This window comes from Erpetoichthys calabaricus, chromosome 4 (assembly GCF_900747795.2).
Source record: "Erpetoichthys calabaricus chromosome 4, fErpCal1.3, whole genome shotgun sequence".
Lineage (NCBI taxonomy): Eukaryota > Metazoa > Chordata > Cladistia > Polypteriformes > Polypteridae > Erpetoichthys > Erpetoichthys calabaricus.
In genome coordinates, this window is record NC_041397.2 from 270,448,412 (window position 1) to 270,471,181 (window position 22,770).

At 38.6% G+C, this 22,770-nt stretch overlaps 1 protein-coding gene across 2 annotated transcripts in view; it reads right to left on the minus strand.

The window, feature by feature from the left end:
• The window catches only part of bcl9 (BCL9 transcription coactivator), a 554,068-nt gene that overhangs the window by 276,657 nt on the left and 254,641 nt on the right, over window positions 1–22,770 (minus strand). For both annotated transcript variants that reach the window (XM_051926204.1, XM_028800792.2), the window contains one exon: window positions 2,018–2,121. The gene's annotated coding sequence lies outside the window, so the exon portion shown is untranslated. The remainder of the gene's footprint in view (window positions 1–2,017; window positions 2,122–22,770) is intronic.

The window sequence follows — 22,770 nt, forward strand, 5'->3', positions numbered from 1 at the left end:
TGTCCTTTGCATACAGAATAATCCTTTTCAGAAGATGGTTACCAAGGGATAACTGAAATTTGAGAATCTGGACATAAAACAAACACCAGGGTGCTGTGGTGGTGTAGTAGGTAATGCTGGGACCTCATGTATCCTGAGTCTTGGGATTGAATTCTGTGACCTCATATTGTCCGTGTAGAGTTTGCATGTCCTCTCAGTACTGGAGTATTCAGTTTTTCTCCAACATTCCCAAAAGACATACAGGTGAGGCCAACTGAAAATTTCAAACTGGCCTTGTGTGAGTGTCTGTGCGAGAGAGTTCTGGGATAGACACTTGCTATGACCGGGGTTGTTTCCTACCTTTTACCCGGTGCTGTCAGGATACGCACTGGCACCCTGATACACTGAATTGGATTATTTTTAACATATAAGTATATTTTTGTATGATGTTTTCTATGCTTATGTCTCACCATTATGCACTGTTTTTATGTTGCATTGCTTATTTACTTTTAATTATTGTATAGCATGTGGAGCTCATATAAGAAAAAGGTGCACCTATTAAGAATAATTTGAATTGAATTGAACTGAATGTGAAGACTTTCAGGAGGCATTGCATGTGCAGTTTGTTACACAGTAGAGACTTTAGAATAACTGAGGCTTTAAGCAGCTGGGGAAACCTGATCATTTTGTATACTGTAAGTATGTAAGCTACACTGATTTACTGCTGGCTGCCAAAGTCTACAGTAAAATATGATTCCCAAAACCAATTAACTGTAGTACCCAAATGAAAGGCGTGTTATACAATGATCGCCAGCACAGGAGAGGCATTGGCTCCACAGTGACTATTCAGTGGCGGCAACACTAACTCACGGCTCTTTTTTTCCACTTTTGCAAAACACATTTGCAGCCAAGGAATTTAATTGTGCAGCCAACCACAACTCCATTCTGAAGAAGCCTGGGCTGAATCTAAAGTTTTCCATTTTGCCTTGACACCCCGAGCCACACCACGGCAACACATTTACACTCCTCAAAGAAAAACCAACGTATGTGTGTCTTCTCTTATTTGTATCTGCCCTTTCTGTTATTCTGTTACTTTTGTTAAGGGTTACATAGGGCAGAAGCCTAACACATGCACAGCAGGTTCCCATACTAGATGGTACAACAGCCCACCACAGGTCATGCACCAGCAAAATTTACAGATGACAACATGTCTTCAGGCTGTATGTGTTAAACCCAAATGAATAAAGCAAAAATGACCAAATACAATTGTCCCTTGGGTTTTATATGAAATTACCTGAAGTGCCTTGAAACATTTTCTGCTTTGCAGAGCTCACCATGAAGGTGCAAAAAAAGATAAACTACACAACTGGAGAATAACAAATGGAAAACAATCACTGAAATGCAAGTAGCTGGTGTTTGAAGGATATACATAAGGAAATATACAACTATCATCAGCCAGAAGGTCACCAACTGTATACAGCGTAAATCACAGTGAACTTACAGTAAAGAATCAGCTACAGAGAAATGGAGAACAGGGAACAATTAAAGTACTAGTAACACAGTGACCACAACATCAATGGAATGAGAGAAAAGCTGATAGATTTCTTAGAACACTTTACGAGTGTAAGTATTTGGGACATTTAGCCAACTAAACCTCTTTGTAAGATTCTTGGTTAGAGCCATTAGTACGGGTACTGGGCAATATAGTGTCACAACTGAGCATCAAAACCTTCATCACCAGCCTGTCATGGACATGTCTGAGTATTTAAATTTCCATTAATGAGTCTGTTGAAATGAAATGAAGCATCATTACAGTCACAGTTCTGATACATCCCGGGACTCAACTAACCTACTGCATAAAACCAAAGGAATAACACACTTGGTTGGTGTGCAAGCTTCTTCTAAGTTATGATTCTGGATCAACATCTCCCTTATTTTAGTCAAGAAGAGCCTTTTCCAATTCATTCCCAGATCTTTGGTAATCATCGTCATCAACACCACTTATACATGCTGCATAGTGACTCTAGAATCTGCGTACCTGTTTTCAGGGTCCTGCTGCCCTCAAATATCAGCTGTAAAGGGCGTTACAGGAACATGAACTCCTCTTGAACAACATATTCCAACGTGTTTCATTTCATTACCCTGTGAAAATAAAATAATTTAAATATATTAAATTTAGTAAAAGATACATACATTAATACATACAGCATATACATAAATAAATGCTTCAATAAATAAGTCAACTTTTACTGATGAATCCAAGAAAGCAAAACTGCTCCATAAACTGCCACCTGTTTAACCTTCTCAGGAGGGCAAAATGAGCTTAGATGGTTTGTCTATTTTTAGATTTTTTTTTGCTAGTTTTCATGATAATGAATGCATAATTAGCATAAAGGAACACTCAAATTTATCCAGTTAAAAACAGCACTGAAAGAATGTTCCTTTTCATTTCTACACTGAAAGAAAAAGACAAGATAACCTGAATATAAAATATAAAAATCTAAATAATGAGTGAAGAGAAAAGAAGGACGATCACTAAAACAATATAGTACAGGGCACTAAAATATCTATTAGTGGCTCTAAAATATTAAAAACTGAAACCCTGTAGATGGAATAACTTAAGATTAAGGAACGAGAAGTTAAAGAATTGTTCCTAAAATTCTGTGAGGCAAAATCACTTTTAAGACATAAATACTGTTGTAATTATTTTACAAAAAGACAAACAATAAATAATGAAATTTAATTAAAATGAATATATTTCATTTGAAAATTTCTAAATAGCTTATATTAGAATAGATTTGTATATGTAAAGGCATCCTGTAATGTAATGTGTATGTACCTGGACATTTCACACTATTTACCTAGAAAGTCACTGCAATGTGCAGCTCTAGGTTAGGTTAACTTTAACCTAACCTAACCTAACCAGGAAAAAAAATGGAACTGTGTTATTCATTAACATCATTAACATCAATTTCTTCATTTTCAAAACCTTTGTTTTCCATTGCGGTGTTGAAGGAAGATGCCTTTTATCTTAGTAATGTTGTGTATAAGACAAGAAAAATCCCCAGAAGGCATATGAGTCTATTACAGAGTATACACAGACACACAGAACCTGATTAGAGTTGTCTATTAAACTTTGAGATATGAGTACCCAGAGAAAACCCACTGTGGACCAAACTAGAATGAGCAAATTCAACATAGTGTTATGATTTGTGAATGTTTTAAAAGTATTATTCATCAATTACACATACATTTATGACATTGTATATCTAAATGTTGGTTTTTGGGATTGTTGAACCCAATTCTGCCATTACGTTTTGATTAGAAATTTTTCAGTGGTTATATATTTCTCATGTCTTTCTCTGATGCCATCTTTATTTTTCTGGGTATCGTCATTTTAAGCATCAATTGTTATTTCATTGCTGTTTAGAGGGCATGCAGCTGACATTTTGCTGCAAATAAATAAAAGGTCAAAACTGTGCATGTCATGGACATCCAAGTTTGCAGATAATTTAAAAGAAATCGCTGCATGTTGCTTTTTGTGTTGTTATTTTGTAGTTCAAACCCTTTATTCTGGTGTTGACTTTGACTGCTAGTTTAGATTTAGGTTTGGTAAAAGATATTTTCATGGTATTGATGTTAATTCAGATCTTTTTTTATTTTTTTTCTCCCAGTCACCTCCATTTATGTAGTTTGCTTTCCTCTTCCTCGGCAAAATCATAGTATGTAGATCCTGAGTAATCCAGGATTTGATCTCCAGCAACTGGAGCTGTTAGGAGACTGTGCTAACTACTGTACAGACTTCATTATAAAATGATAAAAGTTGGAGAGGCTGAACAATATGTTGCCAGTCCAATCCTTACCACTGAATCATCATGCGATTTTAAGAAAACGATTCAACCAGTGCTTCAAGTACAGAAATAATTAATTTGAATAAAAATAATTAATAATGTAATTTTTGCAAATATTCTGAATGCAAAATGATAATGAATAAAGAACATAGTATCAGGATGTTCAGGAATGAAGCTGTATGTCATTTGCAGAGGCATGAAATGGGCTTGTTCTAATTAGACACTCATGGTTTTCACCGGGGAGCTTTCCCAGGAGTCAGCGCTGGTGCTGGTGCATCATTTGATTCAGTTAGCTGTAGTTAATACTTAGCAATGACAAAAGGTTTCAGTGGGGCCGCAGACTCTGTAGCTTCTAGGGAAAACAGTGTGAAAGATTTAGTTCTTTCAAGAGTATGAAAGGCTGTGCAATAATTTTATTGTGAGACAGACATGCCCTGAATCATTCAATACTTTATTTGGTGTCTTTGTGGTATGGTTGCAAGTGTTGTACATTAGCAAAACATCACATTCTGTAATATGTTCTATATCTATAAGGACTTCAGAGACTGTACAGCATGCATTTAGAAAATCAGACATTATGGTTGTCAACTGGCTGCTGCCTGTCTGGAAAGAACACATACAGTATAGAATTATACACAGTGCAAAAATAATATCAAAATAATTTGTGAGGTTTTAAGGTGACAAATGACCATTTCCATATGTGTAAAACAATAGTATTATAAAGTAATTATTGCCATGTGCTTAGAGTACAATGAGATTCTTACTTGCATGTGCTAATCAACACTCAACATGGCACTGCTCTCTGGCGCCATGATTAAAATACATTAAGATGCACTAGTAAATATATTTAGATAGCTTCTTGATACTTTTGACTGGGACTCTCTAGACCTTCTTCACTTTGTTTGGAGAAGCCAGTTTATATTGCGTTCCTTTATTTACTGCTATATTAATACACTGACTGGTTTACTAATTGTAATTAACCATGTGTAAGGACTGCCCTTTGAATTTGCTGCTTTTCCATGGTTGTTGGGCTCCTCCAATATTTGACACTTCCAGACTGATTGATGGCCATTTGTGGTGTAGTTTATACTAAATATTCTGGTCCAGGGCAAATGCTACTGCAAATTTGAAGCTTGTCTACCTCCATGAACTTACTCAATTCATTGCCAGTTTTATGAATAAACTAGCCACGGTACCTGTTGAAGACAGGCAATAGAATAAGTTAAAAATATTTTCTATTTCTTGCCTTACATGTACCATCGGCATCTTTCCTCTGCATTTGTGTGTCTGAATGTCTCTTCACCAGTGCTACGTCTTTCCTGTAAACCCTGTTTATGTCTGAAGCACCTTTCTCGCCTTCTGTCCGGTTTTATACAGTCTGTCTTTGAAGACAATTCTCTCTCAGCTTGCCTAATATGCCTTTACCAGTAACAGCGGATTGCACGATAACGTGCAGTGAATACACTTGACTTATATTTTTCATACTGTTTCTCTGTATGTTTAGCATTCATTGCTCAGAGGTTAATGTCCTTGATGCTTCGTGAGCAGCTCTTGTTTTTTCCACTCTAGCAACCCGCTTCTTTTCTTCTTCCATCTGAATCTTTTCGTGTTAAAACTGATTAAGTCAGTTTTTGTGTTACAATTAATTAGTACATTTCTCTTAATTTTTCACTTAAGCTGGCACTTAAGTGTTCAATCTGCCTCAAGAATGACTTAAGATATGAAGAGGTAGGGAAGTGATGGCGAAGGTGGTAGGGATGAGAACGGCACCCATACACATGCACTGCACAGCCACTCTGCTGCCTGCTGCCGAGAGTTGATTCTACAATAAAATAAAATAAAAAATAAAAAGAGTAATAAAAATCATCACTCTGATACAGTGTACAGTAGAGGTCACATAGTATACATGTACCAAATTTCAGGTCAATAGGTCAAACAGTTTGCGAGCTACAGGTGATTTAAAATCCTGGACAGACAAACAGACAGCCACAGTAGCGAATTATATAAGAAGATTCCTCCTTGTGTGTCTCACTCTCGCATTTCCTTTCTCCATCATGTCACCAAAGGCAAAATGACCAATCAGATTGCTCAGAGAGACTGGACACACATAGATCCTAGAGTTTTATTATATAGTAGATAAATAAATAAATGTTTGGGTATATTATTTGGTTAAGATTGGGGTCCATGAGATGGTGCACTGGAAAGTTTTGAAGTTAAATGTGATGTGAGGTCATGGTTCTCTGCTAAAAATAACTAAAAGCTTCACTACAGTTAACGGGGATCAACTATGTAAGTGGAGATGTTTGTGCACCTCAGTCGTGTTCACAAGTGAAAACAAAGATAATCAGGAGATACGGAAAAGGAAACGCTGCAGCACAGGAATTGTTGCAGGTATTATTTCTGAGTGTGGTGGGATTAATCATTAAGAAAAGCTTTTGAGTTATCAGTCAGTCCAGATACCTAACTTCACCCATGGTCACAAGCTCTGGGTAGTGACTGAAAGAATGAAACTGTTAAGTCAAATCGGTTGCTGTGTTTCATTTCTCTTTTTGGGTGAGGAGTTCAGGAATATGGCAGGACCTAGAAGTAGAACCACTGCATCTCCAGATCAAGACAGTCATTTAAGTACGTTTGGACATGTACTGTAGCTAGAACTCACTGGTGAAAGATCCAGAGTGTTACATATCGATTGATTTGGCATGCATATACTGTAGGAGTCAGAAAGTGCACAGTGCAGTGCACAGTGCAGCCCACTAGCCTCTGATCTTCCACAGGTACGAATGCATCAGCGGAATGCTGCACAAGGTACTTACTTTCACTGACTACACACACCGTATGAACAATGCCAATTAACTTGAGCTTACAAAGAAATACACATTAAAAAATGTAAAATAATTTTTTTAACAAGTTCATAATTCAAACACAGAAACCAGAACACAAGTTGGAGACAAAAGGCAAAAAGACCCAAGGAAAAACCACAAATTAAAATGTAAAATCCAAAGACAGACAATGGTCAAAAATAACCCAATAAGAAGGGAGCACTGGATGATGGGTGCCACAAAGGCTGCCACCGAATCACGTGACTGCTGCATACCAACTGTTGTCATGCAACAGGCCCATAAGGTAGGAGCAAGGAAGGTCTAAGGGGTGGAGCACCAGCCCATTCCTAACAGGGGTTCACATCTAGGACATCCTGGATTGGATTCATTTTTCTACTGACCTGGGAATGACTGGGAGTTTTCCCCAGAAGTAGCCAGAAAAAAGTTGTTAAGGATAGTGTGGCCCAGTCAGTTCAGTTTAGAATGTTGCCACTGTAGCCTTTACAAGGATGAGAGGGGTGACAGAGGAGTGAACTGAACTGAACTCAATTGAACAGTTTATTTTAAAACGTCTTTCAGTTAGCATATAATTGTTCTATTTTCTTTGGGAAACTCTTACATTTTTGATATCTTGATGATTAAAACAGCACTGGGGGCAGTTCATGCAACATATTAAAAATCACAAAAAATTAAAAAATTAACAAGAATATGTACAGTAAGGATCAGTTTCTAGCCATTTGGTGGACATCTGACTATGGTGAGATGGATGGACTTTGCGTGAAGTTATACTTTCTTATACCAGGTGTGGAATACAGCCCGGACACAGACAGGTAGACATGATGTAAGCACCACAACACGTTTATTTACAATTATGTACAATTATGTAACACGCACAAACCCAGTGCCGTAGCACCAATCACCCCAAAGTCCGGGCCTCTTCACTACAATGCCTTTCTTCACTGTCTCCACTCCTCCGAGCTCCGTTCTTCTTCCACCCGACTCTAGCCATCGAACGGAGGGAGGCGACCCCTTTTATACACACCCAGATGTGCTCCAGGTGCCTCCCGATTAGCTTCCACTGGCACTCCCCAGTGTGGCGGAAGTACCGGCTGCGCACCCGGAAGCACTCCAGGTGTCCCTGGTCTTCTTCCCCCCAGCACTTCCGGGTGTGGCGGAAGTGCTGAGGGCCAGGGCTCCTCAGGCATTGAGGCGCCTCCTGGCGGTGACCACGGGCCCCTATAGGGTTGAGCTTCAAAGCTCTGTTCCCGTTGTCCCCAAAGCCACCAGGGCGGTCACCCCCACGTGGTCTGGGGGAGGCGTAAACCCATTTCCGGTCCTCCTGGGTGTCCCGGCTGGGTACCACCCCTAGCCTCCTGTGACACAGGTTACTCTGCAAAACATACTGCTTAGAGTATCTGGTACTCTAGCAACAGGAACATTCAAATAAATTTTACATTTTTCAGCCATGCAGTCATTTTGCATAGCATGTTTGATGACCCTAAAGCAGTATTTAACACGGTGACTGTGGTTTTGTAGTTCCCTGCCATCTGTCATTCATTCATTTTTTTTAAATTAATTTATTCAGGATCATGGAAAACTGAATCATTAAAATTAATATTCATTAGCTCTGTAGGGTCTCGAAGTATAACACCTCGTGGAAAAATGAATAAGGGAAACCTTACAGTAAGAGGCTAAAATGAAGGTGCACATTATTCATATTGGCAGAGAAACACACCTAGTAGGTTTTCAAACAACTCCTGGAAGGCATGAAAAAAACTTTTTCATTAATTTTTCTGTCTCTGAACTTCTGACAATAGGTACAAAACAAGGGTATCAATTTGATTTCTAGAGGTCTGCAGTATCACTCTGCGGACATTCTTCAATAGAGGTGCTATCATGCTGGTTACTAAAAATGCTTACTTAATTAGGCTTCTCTCTAAGTGCATCATATACTTTTTGGCTTTTTATTTCTGTTTAATTTATACTTAGTGCTCTGATATAGCACAAGGTTCTTTATTATGTATTTTGTGGATCTTTTATCATAGATGGCTTCTTTAATTGAATGAAAATAGCAGTATAAAGTCAGCCAATTGAAGAAGGGAAGAGGCAGATCATGTGTGTTGAAAATAATCAGAATATAATACCCTGTGCACCAGGATCTGTATGTATGACATTGGCTGTGCTCTAAGAAACAAAACCAAAATAACAGAACAGCTCTCTTAGGGAGCACACTGTTGGGATGGAATACAAATTTGTGTACTAAAAGAAAACTTGTGAAGATAACCTGAATGCTGCTCATAAAACCATTAATTACAAACATTCTATGTACCAGGATTTCCATTAGAAAGCTAAATCAGCTTTGAGACATACACAATAGAAACCAAAAGCCACTGAAGCCAGCCAGGTGAAGAGTTTAACAATTGTTCTCTAGACTCTTGTCATCTTTGGACTGATGTGAGCCATGTACTGCTGACAGCAGTTGAAATGAAAATGTTTACTTTGGTGGAAACACGCACGAAAAAGATTTGGTGGGCATGACGAGACACAAAGCTACAACAACTTGCAAATACTGTACCAATACGCATTTACTGGGTATGAGAGACAACTTCAAAACCTGCAAGAACCAGGCCTGGTAAGACTTTTAGAACAGGCATCTCTCTGCTGCTGATTACCGGAAGTACTTGCTGTTGTCAGGAAAGGCCTACTCAGTAAACACTAGAGTCGCCTCTAAAGCAGAACACCAGGAGAAGAGCCACCTGTGTGTACATTAGTTTGTGAGCACTCTCTGCACAATATAGAGCCCATTATCAATATTTTCATATGGAAGAAGACCTTGTCAATTTGGTTTGTCACTTCTTCTTTGTCCTTCAGCTGCCCCACTTAGGGTCACCACAGCTGATCATCTGTTTCCATATCTTCCTGTCCTCTACATCTTGTTCTGTTACACCCATCATCTGCATGTCCTCTCTCACCACATCCATAAACCTTCTCTTAGGCCTTCCTATTTTCTTCTAGCCTGGCAGCTCTATATTTAGCATCCTTCTCCCAATATACCCAGCATCTCTCCTCTGCACATGTCCAAACCAATGCAATCTCGCCTCTCTGACTTTGTCTCCAAACCGTCCAACCTGAGCTGACCCTCTAATGCACTCATTTCTAGTCCTATCCATCCTCGTCACACCCAATGCAAATCTTAGCATCTTTAACTCTGTCACCTCCAGCTCTGTCTCCTGCTTTCTGGTCAGTGCCACCGTCTCCAACCCATATAACATAGCTGGTCTCACTGCCGTCCTGTAGATCTTCCCTTTCACTCTTGCTAATACCCGTCTGTCACAAATCACTCCTGACACTCTTCTCCACCTGTTCCACCCTGCCTGCACTCTCTTTTTCACCTCTCTTCCACAATCCCCATTACTCTGTACTAATCCCAAGTATTTAAACTCATCCACCTTCGCCAACTCTACTCCCTGCATCCTCACCATTCCACTGACCTCCTTCTCATTTACACACATGTATTCTGTCTTGTTCCTACTGACCTTCATTCCTCTCATCTCTAGAGCATATCTCCACCTCTCCATGGTCTCCTCAACCTGCTCTCTACTCTCATTATAGATCACAATGTCATCTGCAAACATCGTACTCCACAGTCCACAGTCACTAATAAAGTAAAATATATGTGATATTAAGGAAAAATATCAATCATTTTTTTTCAGTTTTGTACCTCATTGCAATGGCATTGCCAAGACTTTTTATTCTTCTTAAAGATGTTAAGATTTCAAGGTTGCATACATTTGCAAGAAATAGTCTCATGATATGCAATTTACTTGTCTCAGCTCTCTTCTTTGTGTAAGTAACATCCTCTGGGTTTTCCTAACATTGAATAACAACTTTAATTCCTTAAGTGCATCAGGCATTCACTTCATAAACTCTTCTTGTATTATGCCACTTGTTACATTGGCATATTTATCTTGTATTAAAGCTCTAAAATAGAGGCAGTGCCATCAGAATTTAAAAACAGATTAGTAGCACAGTATGTGCACTTTGGTAAATCGTTCATACTGTTTAAGTCAAAAAGACGATATTGATCCCTGGGGAGCTCCTCTCTAAATTGAAATCGCAATATAGCTTTGACTAACCTGATACACAAACGCTGTTTCAAGAATATAAATAAAGCTTGTAGCACTGCATTTGTGCCAACTCTAAGATGCCATACATAACTGGATATAAAGTATGTGTAAATACATACATATATACAATATATCCATGGAATATATTGTACAGTGTATATTTAGGGCTGCTCCTGTTAGATCCCGTTAATAGAAGACGGAAGAACTCTGTGGAAGAAGATGGAAAGTAGAAGTCCAGAATGATTACAGGGACCCAGACAGCCTCTAGCCACCCCTTCCTGTGATGATGCATCCTGGGCCAAAAGAATGAACAAAACAGGTGAAGAGTCAGTTCACATTTACACTAGAAAGTGATGGGCCCTTCTTTTCCAGGAATATGGCTGTGCCACATCAGTATATGTTGACCTAAAGCATATATAATAAAAGTTAACAGGGTCATTAATAATTACAACCATCTTGGGCATATTTTAAGCTGTCACTATGCATTTACAACAATAATATTTACAAAATGGCTTAATACATTTGAGGATCTGGCAGCAGCCAGCCCTGAACAGCCCATCACAGGGCCCACTCATGTGGCCATACTTACACTCACAATTTCCTTATCATCCGCATTTTTGGGGATGTGAGAGGAAACCTGGAGTAGTCAGAGGGAAATCCCAAGCACACCTGAGACTCCTCATAGACAAACGTCTAGCACAGATATGAACACAAAACTCTAGATCTATGAATGGGGAAGCATGAGAAATAACCTCCACCCATGAACTTTTCCCATCGGTCACTGCCCATAGGTAGTGACCACAGGTAAGGATGAGGAAACAGACCATAAACCACATGTCTTTTCTGAAACTTTTTCTCTGCTTTAGCAACACAAACAAGTTCAGAGTGTCTAGGCTTTCATGTTTCAATGCCTTCAGCACTAGACTTCCACTGACAATAAAATGAGAATCAATTCAGAGCAGTTATAATGGATCATCACTTCCTCTCTTTTGACCAATGGGACTCCATTTTTCACTACACATTCAAACTGGCAGTGATATACCACAGGAATCTATTCCCTGTTTTGTTTTATTAAAAATGTGTTTAATTTCCACTTTTCTCTTTTAGTAATACTATTGTGAGAAATATAGTTGAATTGTAACAAAAATATTTATTGTTCCTTGTTTATGGCCATTCTTATTTGCCTACATCTTAAGCAATCTTCTGTCATTATGGTGATGGTTGCCTTCTTGGATCCCAGAATGGTAGCAACTTATTTGGGTCTTGAGATAAAAAATTCTAGAAACCCCCCGTCTCGGCCAACTGACTTTTGTATTATTGAACTATTAAATTCTGCAGGTCTCTAGAGATTTTTTATTGCATTGTATTTTCTTTAAAGTTGCTTTGATGTCCAATGCTGTCAAGCCATAGATATTATAAAATAATAAATCAGTGACACTTTAACATCAAGATAAATAGGTAATTTTTTTAAATAAGTTTACACTGTATCATTCATTATCCAATGGATCTTTGCTGTTGTTCTTTTTCATATTATTTTCATATATAATTTCAGGAGCATATTTGTTTTTTCCATGTAATATTGGTATTGTAATTATTGTAAGGTATTTTGAGCTACCTATCAGTGTATGAAATATGCCACACAAATACATTAAATATTATTATTATTATTGGAAAATTGTGTAAATCCATTATTTTCATATTTGCTATGAGGATGCATGTGGGCAAAGAAGATAAATCCTACTTGTTGACTCCACAAAGGTTGCTGCGTCATGCCTACCCTTTAATCATTTTACTCTGACCATCTGTGCTGTTTCTGACCGAAAATGCAACAGATTAGTGGCCGGCTGAATGCCTCTTGTTTATTAGTTTTCCAGGTGTAAGAACTGTACGTTAGTGCTTTTTTGGTTGTAACCTAAATATTCAAATACCAATGAATCATGTTGATGAGCAAAGGAGGATGACGATTTGTGCACTTTGAGGACTCCAAATGGATTTCCCTTCTGTGCTGTTGTACTGGGCCATTTTCATTCAGGACAAGTACAGTGGAGTGGTGGCTCTGTGGTTAAGGGTCTGCGCTGGTATCTGGAAGGTTGCCAGTTCAAATCCCATTACTATCAGAAGGGATCCTACTTTTGTTGGATCCTTGAGCAAGGCCCTTAACCTGAAAATTGTTCCAGGGATGCTATACAATGGCTGACCCTGTGCTCTGACCTTCAAAGGTCATGCAAAAAGATCATTTTCTCTCAGGGATTAATAAAGCATGTCAAAATTAGAGACACGCATGTATGTTTTTCTTGATTAGCAGTAGTTTTATCCTTGCCTCTTTCCCATGAAACCTATTTCTGCACCGTGTTTGCAATTGTGAAATAGTGAAAGCTTGCAGTTCATTTGTGATGTTTTGTGACTTTCTGGATGACTTTATTCTACACCATGGGTCTCCAACATGCCACTCGCGAACAACTGGTAGCTCGCAACCCCTTTCCAAGTAGCTTACCAAAGGGTTAATGAATCCTACACAAATTTGAAAACTTGATTAGTCAAATTAGGGGTGGGCGATCTTTCAAAAAATCATATCACGATCCTTTTAACACAAAATCACGATCAACAATATGAATTGCAATCTATCTTTTTATTGCGGCATACACTTAAGAGAATATCCGGACTCAGACTCATCAAGACCTAAGTAACACTTTTTTTTAAATATCAAACAAAGTTGAATTCAATTGTTCTCTCGTTCGCTAGCTAAGCGGAGTTAAGGAACACGCCCCGAAGCTGGTGAGTGAGTGAGGAAGGCCCCTCCCCTCGGCCCGCTGCCTTTTTCTCGGATTCACGCAAATAAATCGGTACCGCAAGCAAACTATGATACATAACGAAATGAGAGAAAAAGTCGCAAAATCAACCAGAATGTAGAAAAAACCCGATCTAAATTCGCTAAGTAGTTCTCTCATGAAAAGTGGACAGACATACAGACAGACAGACATTGGATTTTATATATTATATATTAGTAAACCTTCAAAATAATGTGCAGTTAAAATCAACAGCATTCTCAGCATTTCTGGAGTTTAGTAGAGCCAGATAACTATAAGAAAATTCACCAAGCAGCTCTGAAAATGTCTGCTTTGTTTGGGTCTACATAGCTCTGTGAGTCTGCCTTTTCTGACATGCATTTCATGAAATCAAAGTTCAGAACAAGACTGAAATTTAAATGACTCCATAAGAGTGAACCTAAGTGGCTCCACTCCACCTTACACCTCTCTTGTTGACTCCATGCAGTGCCAGTCATCTGACTAACTAAAAAACACATCACACATGCAACTACAGTGCCATGGAACAAAATGACAAATGAATAAGCAATAACTGTGTATTTGTATATTGCATTGTTTTGTTTTGACAGCATTCATGTTTTAATTCAATAGTGTGAGATACACTAGAAAATCCATACAGACATACAAAATGAACTTGCAGGTGAACTAAATGTTTTTGTGATGTTTTAATACAAAATATGAGTTGTGGACACTAACATTTTGTAAATGTTCAGGCAAAACAAGCTTATTCAGTTTGTTTGGGTTGAAATAAGCTATGAGAATAAACGTTCGAAAACATGAGAAAACGTTTTTATTTTGTAAAAGTAGCTCTCAGGGGAAAAAAGGTTGGAGATCCCTGTTCTAGACCCTTGGAGTAATTTTGGCTAGAAGATTCCTACTGCTCTAAATGTTTTCTGTTTCCAGATTATCTCTCTCATTGTGTTTGGTAGAGTCTGAGTCTAAGTTTTGGTTTTATGTGCTTGCCGAACCTTTATTCTGGTAACTCCACTATGATAGTTAGAGTCAAAATAAGTGATATTTATATTGAGAAGGGCTGGCTGTAATCAATCCTGGCTGTGTTCAACCAGCTCACCCTAATAATCATGTCAAATGTGTTAATTTAACTAGGGGGTAATTATTTTTTAACACAATGCCCATTGAGTGTTTTTTTGTTCACTTGGGTGACATTTATCCAAAATTAGGCATTACTGAAGACCTGAAAACATTCAGTTTCAAAAATATGAAATAACAGAAACACATAGGAAGGGGCAAAAACTTTATCATGGCAGGATACAATGAAAGAGCAACTATGCCCATTGATTGAATAAAATCAAACCACTTGAGAATGAATCTGTTGAATAATGCATCATGGACTTCCATTTTGCATTCCTTTGGACCTCTTCCAAATGTATTATAGAGGTTGACCAGAAACAAAGAAAATGATGAAGGAGGGTAGCTGGGGCCTAATGCTGGTTGGGCCTTATCCCTGTGTGGATAAGTGAATGTGATATTTTAGCATCTGCTTCCAGAAGCCCATCCCTCGTTCATTCATTCATTCATTCATCTATGCTTTTGCTGAATCTGTTTATTTAATCCAGGTGTGTAGGGGGCCAGAAGTTTTCCCAACAGCACTGGGCACAAGACATGAAGTAACCTTGGATACGATGCCAGTTCCAGGCAGGACACACTTGTGTACACATTCAAATTGAGCCACTTAACCTTCAAGTAATAGTTATATCATTACACACAAGCACTTTGTACGTCCCTTTGGATAAAATGTCAGCCAGATAAATACAGGCAAATCTAACTAGTGGTTACTATTGTCTGGCAAAAACTCACTTTGTTCCATGCGCAATTAAACAATTATTTGTCATGCAATGATTACTGTTACTCTTTGACTCCATTTGCATTTTCAGATTGCCATCCTCACATTCCTAGCTCAGTCCTCTGTGATTTACAATGTTCAGCCATCCTTTTCATTGTCTTTGCGTGGATGGCGTCAGCCGCTACTGGATTCCAAGCCCGAAACACAAATGGCAGGGAGCCACAACCTCCGCAAAATTTTATAATATTATAGGAAGCTATTTATATAAGGTAACACTTTCGGCATTCAGGCTAATTTTCAAAAGACCTTGTCTCCATGGTGATGCAGCTAAGTCCTCAGGGAAATCTATGCAGGTTTTTGTGTCTGATTGAAAGCGCCTCTAAGAGCCAATACCTCTACAGATTACAGCATCATATTGGAGGACGGAGCTGCAAAATAATCTATTCAAATGCTATTAAATTGAATCTCTAAGTTGACAGCTCTGCGTTGCCGTATAAGCCACTGTGGAGAGACCGGCTGACTGCTCAGGTCTAGCAGCTATGCAAACCATGTGACACAGCTAATAAAGGACAAGTCTCCATGGGTTTAAGCGGAATAACCAAAGTCACGATCCATTTGTGACAAAAAGCCTGCCAACAATGACATAATATGATCAGGGTCGGTAGGGTACAAAACAGCACAAACAGCGGGAGTCGGCAAAGGGACACACTGAGCTGTGTATTACTCTTTATCGGTGCTTCCAGGTCACTCAAGTGACAGCAAAGGCTTTAGAGGTCTTGTAGAGAAGAGGTCCGGGGGATGTGTAGTATTGCTTCCTGCATGGTATCAAGGCCTCCAGCTGCTCCCAGCATCTGTCAGTTGCCCTGTTAAATTTTCACAGAAAGGTAGGCAACCCAAAGTCCTTTTGTCCTTTGTACGTTAGTGCTGTATACTACAGTATATTCTCGGGATTTTTGCGTTAGCAATCCCGTTGAGTCTTTCACTGAAGCACCCTTGTATGTCATGTATGGCCTATTGGTTAATTCAATTCATTTCAATTTGGCTGCTTGTTGTGTAACACTCTTCCCCGAGTACAGGTTCAGAATTCTGTAGCAAGTTCACAGGTAAAATGCAATTTCACACTTTCCAAATTAGTAATTACACAATGCACACACATAAGGATACAGATACAGATTTGTTAATACACAGTAAAACGAAGCAGTTCTAAACTGATCAATATAAAATGTTGGACTGTACAGTATTAGATTGTCGGGACAGTCGCCTCAACGCATACATTTTAATTTAGAGTGCTTGAACGGCAAAAGTGCGTGCATCGCTTATCTGTAATATACAGTACCTGTGAAGTGCATGTCAAAAGGTGCTATACAAAGCAGAATTGAATTGGGCCATGTTAAGTAGCATACTGGATGCCAAAGCCAAGGAGTGTGATGTAGGAAATTCAAGTCTCTACATATGGGGGCTGTACTGAAGTGAACCTGCTGGAATTTTCATAAAACATCTGATAATATTGAAATGTACAATACTGTAACTAGTTGTTCCATCTGTTGTCTCACATCTGAATGAAAAATGATATCATCTGTTCCAGCTGACATTTCTCCGATTGTCATGCCTTAAAACTAACAATCTCACTGAATATTTCCTTGTTTCATTCAGCAGAAGCAGTTCACATGGCTGATTACTGATGTCTACACTCCCATCTTTAAAGTGCTGCTTAACCCATTACCTGACACTGCTAGTGCACAGGCAGGCTCGTCCATATGCACATGGAAGTCACACTTCACTCTTTGCAGTTCTCCCACTCGCGTATGGGGATACAGATATACAATTTACTATTTTACGTTTGTTATAATATGTTTGTTATAATATGTTTGTTATAATATTAAGTTTAATGTCACTGTCTCTGTGCACACTGTTATGGATTCATTCATACAGGCAGACCAAGTATGGTACACAGGGGCTCAGCATTTAGAATTGCAGAGCCAAGCACAGGACTAGATAGCCAAAGACAACTGGAGGATTGTATAGTCAGCCTAAAGACAGATTGTATATTTATGTCCTCTGTCAGCACAAAATCTTCTTTCCTTGTTGGGAGAATGAGAACTGCATGTAGGCATTGTGCTATTCCTGTATTTTTTGAAGGTGGGGTTTGAGTCCTTTCCTGTCCTTGTTTGGATCCAGAGAAAGAGCCTGCACGTGGAGCAACCAGTATATAAGGATGGACCTACTGCCAATACACTTTGAAGCTGATGGACGGAAGATTATGTCATCCGCCCGGAAAATCCTTTCAGCATGGTGACGAAAGATGGCAGACTGTGTAGATCAAGATCCCACCTTGATAGAGTCTGTCATAAGCTTCCCGTCTGTAACCGCGTAAAACCGTCAGTAAAGTAAGCTAAAGTATATCTTTTTATCTCATGTGATTTTTGTACCGCCGAAATCACTATGGGAGGGTGTTATCGCCTTTTATATCATATTTCTATATTTTTCGGTTACTTAACATGCCGCAATTTCAAAAGAACACATTTCTGGAGAGCTAATGCCTCCAAAGGAAACAACGTTACAGTGAGTAATTAACCATATTAAAAAATAGTAAAACATAATAATTTGAAAGTAAATTATGTTTCATGTTGTGTTGCGTAATATGATTTTGTTCTGTTTGGCTTTGAAATTATCACACAAAAACTTTTTAAACTTACTCTTTTACTGTAAAACTTCAGTAAAAACAATTTTTAAAATTATATTTAATATTAATAATTGAATTTCATTTCTTTTTCTCTATTAAAAAAATGACTTTTTCGAATGTTTGGCTCTGAGATTTGTAAATTGTCTTTGCAAAAGCTATTCTAATGGGAAACTGTTAATGTTTTAATACATTTACATTTACATCATTTAGCAGACGCTCTTATCCAGAGCGACTTACAACAGTGTTTGTTAGTTTTTTTCGCATATCCCTTGGGGTCAGAGCACAGGGTAGCCATTGTACAGCGCCCCCTGGAGCAATTACAGGTTAAGAGCCTTGCTCAAGGGCCCAGCAGAGTAGGATCTCTTTTGGCACTGACGGGGATTCGAACCGGCAACCTTCGGGATACCAGCGCAGATCCTTAGCCTCAGAGCCACCACTCCGCCCCGAATGGCATATCAAGATCTCCTTTGTTGTCTAATGTTATTCCCTGAAGATGTACTACATTACCTTTCATGGATACATCCTTGTTTCTATAGTAATTCATACAGAGGAAGACCGGATGTTGTTAACAGTTGTAGGTATTCTTCAGAATATTGTAAGTTGATGTTTTCATCTTCTGCACAATCACCACCAACTGTTTCAGCATAGTCTACTGATACGCATTTAACCAATTTGCAGTGTAACTGATCGACATTTTTGGCGTTAATTTGTTTGACTTTATCGTTTCTCGTTGCTAGGATTGCCTGTGTACTCATTTTTACTGTTGATAACCCTTCGTGATGAAATAAGATTTGGACATAATACGTCTTCTTTAATTGGGAACATAAAGTGAGGAAAACATTAACTTTTATAAGAGCTGAGAGAGCAAGACCTGTGTCTGTCAAAAGCATTCACACGAATGAGAGGTGAGTACCGTGTGCATGGTTTTCTATGGTTGAGAGGAGGGTGTGACTTGAAAACATCTCATGGCCAAAGTCTCAACTCGCGGGACTTGAAAAAATCTTCCAAAAAGTCTTGTCTCATAGCAGGATTTTTTTTATACAATAGAGAGATAATAAATCTAACTATTAGTTATGATCAGGGCCAGTTCTACCATATACGTACATAATCTAGGCAGTTGCCTAGGGAGGCAAAATTTATGGGGAGGGGGGTATATTCTCAGCTGCCATAAATGTTAATATAAAAAAAAAATCTCATAGTAAACCCCCCAATGGCTCAAATACCAAATATCTTCAATCAATTGTAATGTCCAACTCGAAACACAGGCAGCTATTCCATGCATTTCAATATTGTAAGTCATATCTTGTTTCCCATACTGTATACATGTTAAAGGGTCACCTTCTGCACTTATCAGAGGTAAACACTACCACCCCGGGACACAAGGTGGCACTCTCGCTGACAGCATTGCCTCTTTTTCCACCCATAGAGAAACCGCCAGTAAAGGCAAATAACTCCACCCCTTTCCGGTTCAGTGACGATAAAACTAAGATGTCGAACAGGTGTCATCTTATTCCAGGATGAGCAGACCACTGGATGGAACTCTAACCTGACATTCTACCTAAATTTGCTTCAAAGCTAGGCCCTACCAAGCGATAATAGCTTTTATTCTCTTATTAGGGGGTTCCCCCCTGCTTGCTTCGCTTGCCAGCCACTTTGCATCTCTGCTGCTCACGTTGTGATGAGGAGGGCTGAACGCACCCCAAGGAGACGCGGTCGCTCCTGTGAAACCCCCTCTTAAAGGGTGATACAATGGGAAACAAATAGTTTTTTTTTTTTACCTCCTCTTTGCTTGATCAGCTGCTGTGCCGTGTGATCTGCATCTCGCGAGGCGCTTTGAACATTTAAAAGCCTGTACAGCAGCTGTCCTACTCCTTGTGTTTAATTTCCGGCCCCGGGCATGGTTAAATCTTTTGTACAAAGTCCCGTCTCGCAAGACGTGAGTTCTGGATATTTTTTAGTTTAGAATTTAAAAACGGAAAAAGAATCTGAAAATCTAAGAATATCACATTAAAGTTTGATAAATTCTGAAAAGAATGATACCAAACATATATATGTAAGTTTTAAAATAAGCCCGATTTAAAACGTGCCATAAAAACGTCACCGTTGCACTTTTAGGCTTTTGAGTGCTTTTTCATTTTGCACCCCATTTCTTTGGTTAACATGTATGTTTCCTCAGTCAACGACACTTGATAATTCCAATATGCTTATGAGTTTTGGTTTTATTTATTGGTGAAAGTAGTGGCACAGCACTGAAGCAGCACAATCTGCAGCTCCACAAGAGGTAAATAAACATTTTCAAAAATACATTTTTCTGTATTGCAACAAAATGCACTTTTTATTAGGATAGAATTACACAGAGCAAGACAAAAAAAAATTCAGAAAAGGCAAATTAATATGAAAATGAAAAAGAAAGTTAAGAACTTAAAACACTGCAAAAATACAAATATTTCCAAATTCCTTATGAATGCAAATCTCTTTTTTTTATCTAAATACAGAATATGAGAAGAAAAAAAAGCCAGATAACTAAACAATGAGATAAATTTGAGGTAAAATAATTCTTTGATAGAGAAACTGGGTGGAAGCCATAGGACTAGCTGTGGAAACCACAACTCTCTATAGACAGAATTTAGCGATTGTCATTAACTGGTACAACGTCAAACGCCCAATTAAGGAACCAAACAGACCAACTCTGTCTTGAAGTCAATATCCTGTATACTGTTTTTGGTAAGGAATGTTTGTCTTATATGGAGATTAATTAAATTTGCATCTAGCCAGGTATGAAGGTAGACATGTAGAAGCCTGAAATTAATCCATTTAGTGTTGCAGTACCTTCAACAAGATAGGTGTTCCTATAAACAAATTATGTGGAATCCCTATAACAACATTTATTTTGTTAAAGTTTTCTTTACAAAAAAATTTCTAATAATGAAGCAGGCAGTGTGACATAGTGGTTAGGGCTTTGGACTTCAAACACTACTGACGCATTGTGACAATGAGCAAGTCACTTCACTTGTGTGTGCTGCAATTGAAAAGCAAAAAGAAATGTAACCACTTGCATCCCTCAGTTGCTGTAAGTCACCATGAATAAAGGAGTCGGTCAAATAATAATAATAATAATCATAATAAAGCTTCACCTGCCCAGATTGTAATGGGACCGTTGCAAGGACCTCAGCACTTTTCAGAGAGAAGCTCATCCTCATGACAGGCTGTAGCAGAGGACGAGTAAAAGAAATGAAAAAATGTATGCAGGTAAGAACAATGCTTATGTGCCATTCGGTATTGCATCCATTAAAGGAATGACACAGCGGAAATCTAATGCTGCCTAAAAAAGTAAAAGTCTCTCCTCTGGGACTACATGCATGAAAACCACATATAGGCACCTATATTTTCTTTTCGTTATAGTAAATGACACCGTCTATCAGAGGTTTATGATCATCCATGTTTCAAAACTGGGCAAAAATCTTTAACTTGTTTTGTGAAGTGGAGGAATGTAGCTTTTGTGAGTGAGAGAAAGCATGAGATGACATTGTAAGACCCTTACTTGGGCACTTACTTGAATGTTCATGTGGTGTCTCATTGATTGGAAGAACATAACATAACATTCTCAATTCAGATTATTCAGTTTGGGGATATAGGGGGATGCTGGTAATTCTAACACCATTCGTTGCAAGGCAGGAAGCAATTCTGGGTGAAGCACCATTCCATGGAAGGGACTACACACCCGCGGCTAAAATTTAGAATATAAACCTAATCTGCGCCTAATCTGAGTACCTGTAGAAAAATGTATGCAGGGCCAGACAGAATGTGCATGCTCCACACAGACAACATTGAACATTGAATCCATGATGTATTAGTACTGTCTCCATACCACCCTGGTAACATAGACTGTAGCTGTTCTAAATGTTTTAAAGCACACAATAAAACAAACGTCTATATTTGAACAGTCTGGATCACACAGAAGCTTGATAACGTGGCTTTGTGAGATAAACAGATAATGTATAATGTCTGATTAGTCTGATTTGGCTTCCGCAAATCAACCCCATGTAAAAAAGCAGCCTTCTGCCTGTGGTTAGCTGCACTTAATATGTTTGTGTCTTCCATCACAGCTAGTTGCCTAGCCAACCCCTGTTGCACATTACAGTTTCTTGATTGACTGCCGGCTGATGCCACACAATGTTATGCTATTTGATTCGATAAGCAGCAGCCCCACAGATAATCTCAAAGGGCATATAAAACTAGCTGCAGTTCATTTTCCAATGGTGAGGCAGGGAAGATTTGCAAAAAAATAAATTTGAGTAAATACCAGATGTTGGTGTCATACCTCCTCCAAGGATGAGTTTGTTGTATTGATTAGTGACTCAAAACTGGCCATGAATGGATATGTGGATGCAGCAGGTAATGTCCAGGTTCTAACACTCTGCGTGTCGTATAACAAATGAGTTATTGTGACATGTATGTGTGCTGAATCTGCTTCCTGGATTTGCCCTTTATCTTACATCATTTTCAAACTGACAACACATTATTTACTTTAATGATTTTCTTTATTATGATATTTGTTAATAAATTATCTAACAGACATGATGTGCTTTTAATTCAACTGGCTCAATGACACTAACTTGTTGGTTGATAGAATTATACTTTATATCTATGGTGATGGGCTTCTCTGTGTGCCACCCTCACCT